We start from the raw sequence: 7,626 nt of genomic DNA, 5'->3' as shown, positions 1-7,626 counted from the left end.
GGAGGGTAACAAGGGAAAGTGTTCAGTGCAGATCAGTGAGTAAACACCAGCCCGCCCGTGCTTACCTTGCTCCCGGAGACCCGGTCCCTCTCGGGAGGGTAACAAGGGAGCCGTCTGAGCACTAGTGACTGGGTTTTACCCCTTTCTCCTGCTCTTCCGGCCAATATATAGAAATCAAAAATCATTAGGGGTTATTAAGGGTAGAAGGAAGAGAGAAAAGGTGGGGAGCTCTGGTTTAAGAGTCACTGAGTATATGTTAATGGTGGTAGAACGATTTGCAAAGCACAGTGAGAATAGCTGCACAAAATGAAGAATGTAATCTATGCCACTGAACTACAAATACAGAAATTGTTGAATTTGCAAATGTTTCACTGTATGTATTTTCACTGTAATAAGAAATAAATTACTCAAGGAAAGAAATTTTTGAGCTGCATCATTTTAAACATATATACACAAAAAAGTACACAGCTCAAATTTCTATAGTAGCATATATAAACCTATACAGACATTTATTAGTCTAATTTATCCATTCCAAATCTAGCTCTGTTGGTTTGTTTACCTTCACATTGAATTTGTATCTAATTACTACCTGAATTGTCACACATAATTAGTAATAAATGTCATGTGTACTTTGGAAGAGGTCCAGAGAATTTGTATCTAATTACCACCTGAATTGTCACAAATAATTAGTAATAAATGTCACGTGTACTTTGGAAGAGTCCAGAGAAACGGAGTAAAATGAAACAACATTTGCATGTCCCAACTCCAAAAATATGAGGCATTCCAGCCATCTGCTTCTAATGCAAAATATCTTGTCTTACTTATCTAACCCACCACCACTGAGTTGATTCTGACTCAGAGTAATCCCCACTGGGGTTTAAATCACCAGCCATCTGGTTAGCACCCAAAGCCTTACCCACTATACCACCAGAGCTCCTTTAGTACTGCTGTAACAGATGTGTCATGAATGGGTAACTTTAACAAACAAATATATAGTCTCACAGTCTAGGAGGCTAGAAGTCTGAATTCATGGTGCCGGCTCTAAGAGAAGACTTTCTGTCTCTTCCAGCTCTGCAGGAATTTCCTTGTCTCTTCTGAGCTTCTGCTCCTGGGCAATCTTCATGTGGCCTGGTAGCTATCTTACCCCATCTCTGCTTCTCATCTTGCTTGTTTAATCTCCTACATTTCAAAGGAGATTAACTCAAAACACAACCTACACTAATCCTGTGTCACAAAGACAACATATTCCCAAATGGAATTATAAACACAGGAAGTATAAGGTTCAAGGAAATACAATACATCTTTTAGAGGGGCAAAATTCAATCCAAGACATGCTCTGTAGAATTGTTTAGAAGCTTCATCCACAAATTTATTTACAGTTTCTGCTACGAGAAAAGAAGTTGTAAGAGTGAAAAAGGATACATGAACACCAAACTTTCAAAAAGGAATCATTAAAAATAAATCTATAATTATAGAGTACAATTATAGTGGCCCACAAAGTGTTCTTTTCTACTTTTGTTTTCATGAATACTTAAGAATTAGGCTGAGTCAAATTAAACCCTTCCTTCCTAAATGAGCCAGAATGCTTCTGCTATCTCTTGACTTTCTCAAGTTCCAGAAGCCTGAAGTAAGCTTCAGTTGTTTCATCTTAGAAAACTAACTTAAGTCAGCTAAGTATCTACTAAAAGTTAATAGGGTTGTTTATGAGAAGAAAGACTAGAAAAATGAAAGGTTTTTTTTTCTTTAAAAAAAAAGGGAGTAAGTAACTGAAAGTCAAACAAATACTATAAAATTGTAATTAGAGATGAGTTGACCTATACTGTTCCCCACTTAAGTTACCATCCATGGTAGCATAGTGCCTAAGGCACTTGACTGCTAACCAGAAGGCTGGTGGTTCAAACCCACCAGCCACTCCTCGGAACGAAGATGGGCAATCTACTTCCACAGTGATACTGTCTCGGATACCCAAGGAGGGGTCGCAATGAATCGGGTCTGACTCGACAGCACATAACAACAACAACAATAACAAGCCTACAAATGAGGAGGATGTGGGAAGATAAAGCCTATTACTTAGGTCTCAATTTTTTAATTTTTCCCATGACTTTCTGCTGTAATTATTATTCTTCAAAACTGAAAAAGTATTCAATAAACTTAGAACTTTATAACAGAGCTTCATATTTGTTGTTGTTGTTAAGTGCCGTCGAGTCGTTTCCGACTCATAGCGACCCCATGCACAGCAGAACGAAACACTGCCCGATCCCGCACCAGCCCCACAATCCCTGCTATACTCGAGCCCATCATCGCAGCCACTGTATCAATCCATCTCGTTGAAGGCCTCCCCCTCTTTCGTCGACCCTCCACCCTACCAAGCATGACATCCTTCTCCAGGGAATGGTCCCTTCTTACAACATGACCAAAATAGGTGAGACGAAGTCTGGCCATTCTTGCTTCCAAGGAGCATTCTGGCTGCACTTCCTCCAGGACAGATCTGTTAGTTCTTTTAGCAGTCCATGGGACTTTCAGCATTCTTCGCCAGCACCACAACTCAAAAGCATCAACTCTTCTTCGGTCTTCCCTATTTATTGTCCAGCTCTCACATGCATACAAGGTGATTGGAAATATCATGGCTTGTGTCAGGCGCACCTTAGTCCTCAAGGAGATATCCTTGCTCCTCAGCACTTGAAACAGTTCCTTCGCAGTTGACTTTCCCAATGCTACACGTCGTCTAATGTCCTGACTGCTGCTTCCGTTGGCATCGATTGTAGAACCAAGCAATGTGAATTCCTTGACAATCTCAATCTTCTCTCCATTGATTGTGATGCTGCTCATTGGTCCAGTTGTGAGGATTTTTGTTTTCTTTATGTTGAGATGTAATCCATACTGCAGACTGTATTCTTCAACCTTCAACAGTAGGTGCCTTAAGTCATCCTCACTTTCAGCAAGCAAAGTTGTATCGTCTGCATATCTCAGGTTGTTAATGATTCTTCCTCCAATCCTGATACCACGTTTTTCTTCATATAGTCCAGCTTCTCGGATTATTTGCTCAGCATATAGATTGAATAAGTGTGGAGAAAGAATACAACCCTGACGCACTCCCTTCTTGATTTTAAACCATGTAGTGTCCCCTTGTTCTGTTCGAACGACAGCCTCCTGGTCAAGGTACAGATTCCTCATGAGTACAATCAAGTGCTCAGGGATTCCCATTCTTCTCAATGTTATCCATAATTTGTCATGATCCACACAATCAAATGCCTTCATATAGGTTTCATGTAATGCTGAGGCCATACTCAGAACCCTATTGTCAAAAGGAGTTATCATAAAATGCTTATTTTTTAATAAACTTCTTGAAACTTCATAAATTAGTGAGTAATCTATCAAGTTTCAAGAAGAGCAATTACAGGAGAAACTCATGAAAAAAATTAAATATTAAAACTTTTTCCCAATTCCTTTGGGAAAAGGTTTAGGAATAAAAACCACATTACTCCATTCACACACACTCCTTTTCAAATTTGGAAACAGATGGTCTTCTCCCCACTACTTTTGGCAATTGCCATTGGTTAACATTGTCAGAAAGACAAGGGGTTAGCCTACATCAGTGTTCCAGGTTCCAGTATCCCTCTTTTTGGAAGTTGAGACAGACACACATGCAGCAGAGGCAATGGTTGACCTGTGCTCCATGTCACCAGCTTCATAGGTGTAAGGAGTCAGTGGAGGCAGCTTCCTGATTCCTGGATTATATTTATGGCAGCATATTAATGAATGCAGTTGTTCTAATGGTGGCCTTCTCTTTCCTCCTGATTTTGGCAGAGGTAAGGAGTAGTGTCCTTGTGTGTTCAACTCTCATTGATGTTTTAGGAGTCATTGCTGGAGGCTCAGCCTAAAACTCTTTCAGCTTTTCCAGTAATTGTGTAAGCATCAAAATACTTGCATAAAATTTCTTTCTGTTCAAGATGCCTAGGTGGTGTCTTAGGCTGGGTTATCTGGAGAAGCAATGCCAGTGATGCTTACATAAGAAAGAAAGAGAGGGTTTTATCTCAAGGAAATGGGCTCATGCAGTTGTAGAGGCTATCAAGTTTCAAATCTATGGGTCAGATGTCAGGCTGGAGGTTTCTCCTGACTCACATAGCTGCAGGAGCTGACAAACCCAAGTTCAGAATGTCAGATGTCAGGCTGCTGGATAACAGGCTACGGAAGCTGATGGTGCAAGATCAATTGACAGGTAAGATGGCAAAAAACTGGCTTACAGTCTGCGGAGGCTAACAAATTCTAAGATGGGCAGGAAATATGGCTCAAGTGAAGAACAAATGTCAGACGATGAGGTGCCCAGATACAGAATCCAGATGGAGCAAAAGTCAGAGAGCTTTACCAGAATTTTCATATATACTGAATGTGGGCCACACCCCTGATGAAACCCCCATTAAACTGACTGGCTGCTCATAGCAGGTCTCATCATGTATGTGATTACATTATATCAGATCTCATCATGGAGATGACTAACATCATTATATAACTGCTAAACTCTACATCATTATATAACTGCTAAACTACATTATAATAGCCAAATCACTGAGAATCATGACCCAGTCAAGTAGATACACAACTTTAACCATCAGAAACGCCTTCTATTTCCTGGATAGAACATTGACAGATAGATGCGCCCACTCCTTCACTCATTAGCTATGATGGGGAGATCTATGAGTCATCTGATTGCCCCTCTGTAGGGCTTAAAGAAGCTCCCAGAGATGTGGAGTCCTGAAGCATAGCAACTCACAGACTTGATATTCAAAAATATAAGACAGTGTCTCTATCCTCTTACGGGGTATAATCCAACAGAGAATGTGAAGTTAATTCACACAAAGAGACTAAGAACAACATATTAAATAACTAATAATGTGACAATGTACATTAGCAAATAATATTAAGTGAGTTCAGCATAGGCTAAAAAAAGAACTAGAATAAACCTTGGATATATCACTGGATTCCACTGGAGCTGGAGTATCAAGGATGGTAATGAGAGGAAGTGTAACAAATAAATCATCCTTAAGATATTTTCCAGTTCTAACAAAATAATTTTTGAATAATGCTGTGATAAATGGGCATTAAGATCAGCTTCATGAATGGGCTAGAAGACCCTAAAAATGAGAAGTCCAATTTTTACACAATAGAGGGACCTAGAAAACTAGATACAACTAAGAAAAGGGAGGAGAAGGAAGGGGAAATCATGGCATCTCTTGAGTGGTTGGTGAAGAGTTCAGTGTGAACATAGAGTAAGCTGGAAAATAATGATAAATATATTTGGAAATAGAGATATATCTGGAAATAGAGAAGGCCCTGGAAGCTTTTAAACAGAGTAGTGAAATTAGAACTATGCCATTAGACTACAGCAGACTTTATAGTGTAATAGCACTATTAACACTTTGGGCTGAGCTGGGTAATTCTCTGCTGAGGGACAAGGAAGCTTCACATTACAGAATGTTTAGCAGCATTCCTGGTCTCTACCTATGAGAGGCCAGTAGTACCTGGTCTAAACACACATATAGGATAATTTTAATTGCTATTTAAAACATCACTCATGACAACCAGAAATGTCTCCAGATATTACCGAATCCACTCTAGGGGACAAAATCATCTTCTGCTAAAGAAGCTTTCAGAGATGTGGAATTCTGAGGCATAGCAGTTCACAGACTAACACAAAACAATGCAGCTACTCCTGTGGAGTGTATCCAACTCATAGCGACCCCTCCTTGGGTTTCCAAGGCAATATCATTACAGAAGTAGGTTGTCCAACCTTTCTTCCAAGGAGTGGCTGGTGGGTTTGAACTTCCAGCCTTCTGGTTAGCACATCTCATCTTTTTCCTGCACAGAGGCTGGTGAGTTCTAACCACAGACCTTTGGATTAGCAGCTGAATGCTTCAACCACTACACAACCAGAGCTCCAATATGATAACTTAGGAGGAGTATTTAATGGGTCTTGATCAAACAAACAGGAGCCCTGGTGGTGCAGTTTTTAAGCACTAAGCTGTTAACCTAAAGGTTGATGGTTCAAGCCCACCATGGGAAAAAGATATGACAGTTTACTTCTGTAAAAATTACAGCCTTGGAAATGCTACAGGGCAATTCTACCCTGTCTTATACAGTTAAACTACCAGTCAGAATGAATAGCAATGCCTTTGGTTGGGTTTTTGGATCAGACAACCCACAAACCAAACCCACTGCCATCAAGCTGCTTCCAACATAGTGACCCTATGGGACAGAGTAGAACTGCCCCATAGGGTTTTAGAGGTTGTAAATATTCACAGAAGCAAATTGCCTCATTGTTCTCCCACTGAGCAGCTGGTGTGTTTGAGTGGCTGACCTTTAGGATAGCAGTCGAAAGCTTTAATCAGTGTGCTACCAGAGCGTCTTTGGATGAGACAAAAAATCTGAAAAGATAGTTTTGAGAAAAGGGAACAAAACTGAACTTCAATATGCATTATATAATATTAAGCAATTACTGTTAAGTGTGATAAAGTAGTTAACATTTTTTTAAAAGTCCTTATTTGTTTGAAATATTTAATAATATATATATATATATATATATAGGAGCTCTGGTAGCATAGTGCCCAAGGCACTTGACTGCTCACCAGAAGGCTGGAGGTCAAACCCACCAGCCACTCCTCGGACAATCCTACTTCCGTAGTGATACTGCCTCGGAAACCCAAGGAGGGGTCGCTATGAGTCGGGGCCGACTCGACGGCAAACAACAACAACAACAACAATAACAATATATATATATACGCTTTCTATTATACATTAGAAGGAGCTCTGGTAGCACAGTGCCTAAGGACTGCTAACCAGAAGGCTGGTGGTTCAAACCTACAAGCTACTCTGCGAAAACAAGACTGAGCACTCTACTTCCATAAAGATTTACCGCCTCAGAAACCCAATGGGGGTCATTATGAGTCAAAATCAACTCGATGGCAGTGGGTTTGGTTTTATTATCCATTAGAGACAGAAAAGAATAGCTAAAACTCAACACATATGAACATCAAAATATCCAATGGAATAAAGAAACAACTTCAAGGATAAACTAAGGAAATGAGAAAAAGCATCAACGTTTTGAATATGAGTAAGTAATCAAAGGATATCACCAAAGAGACTGCTGTTGTTGTTGTTGTCAGATGCCACAAAATCAGTTCCCACTCATAGCAACCCTACATACAACAGAATGAAATACTGCCCAATCCTGTACCATCCTCAAAATTGTGCTATATTTGATCCCATTACTGCAGCCACTGTGTCAATTCATCTCATGAAGGGTCTTCCTCATTTTTGCTGACCCTTTACTTTACCAAGCATGATGTCTATCTCCAAGGACTGGTCCCTCCTAATAGCATGTCCAAAGTACATGAGAAGAAGTCTCATCATCCTTGGTTCTAAGGAGAATTCTGGCTATGCTTCTTCAAAGACCCTGATGGTGTGTTCTTCTTCATATAGTCCAGCTTCCTGGATTATTTGCTCAGCATACACATGCAAAAGTATGGTAAAAGGAGGCAACCCTAAAGGACATCTTTCCTGACTTTAAACCACACAGTATTCCCATGTTCTGTTCTAATGACTGTCTCTTAGTCTAAGTACAGGTTCCTC

This window comes from Orycteropus afer, unplaced genomic scaffold (assembly GCF_000298275.1).
Source record: "Orycteropus afer afer isolate SDZICR_OR568_19922 unplaced genomic scaffold, OryAfe1.0 scaffold00066, whole genome shotgun sequence".
Taxonomy (NCBI): domain Eukaryota; kingdom Metazoa; phylum Chordata; class Mammalia; order Tubulidentata; family Orycteropodidae; genus Orycteropus; species Orycteropus afer.
Note: the sequence above shows the minus strand (reverse complement) of the source record.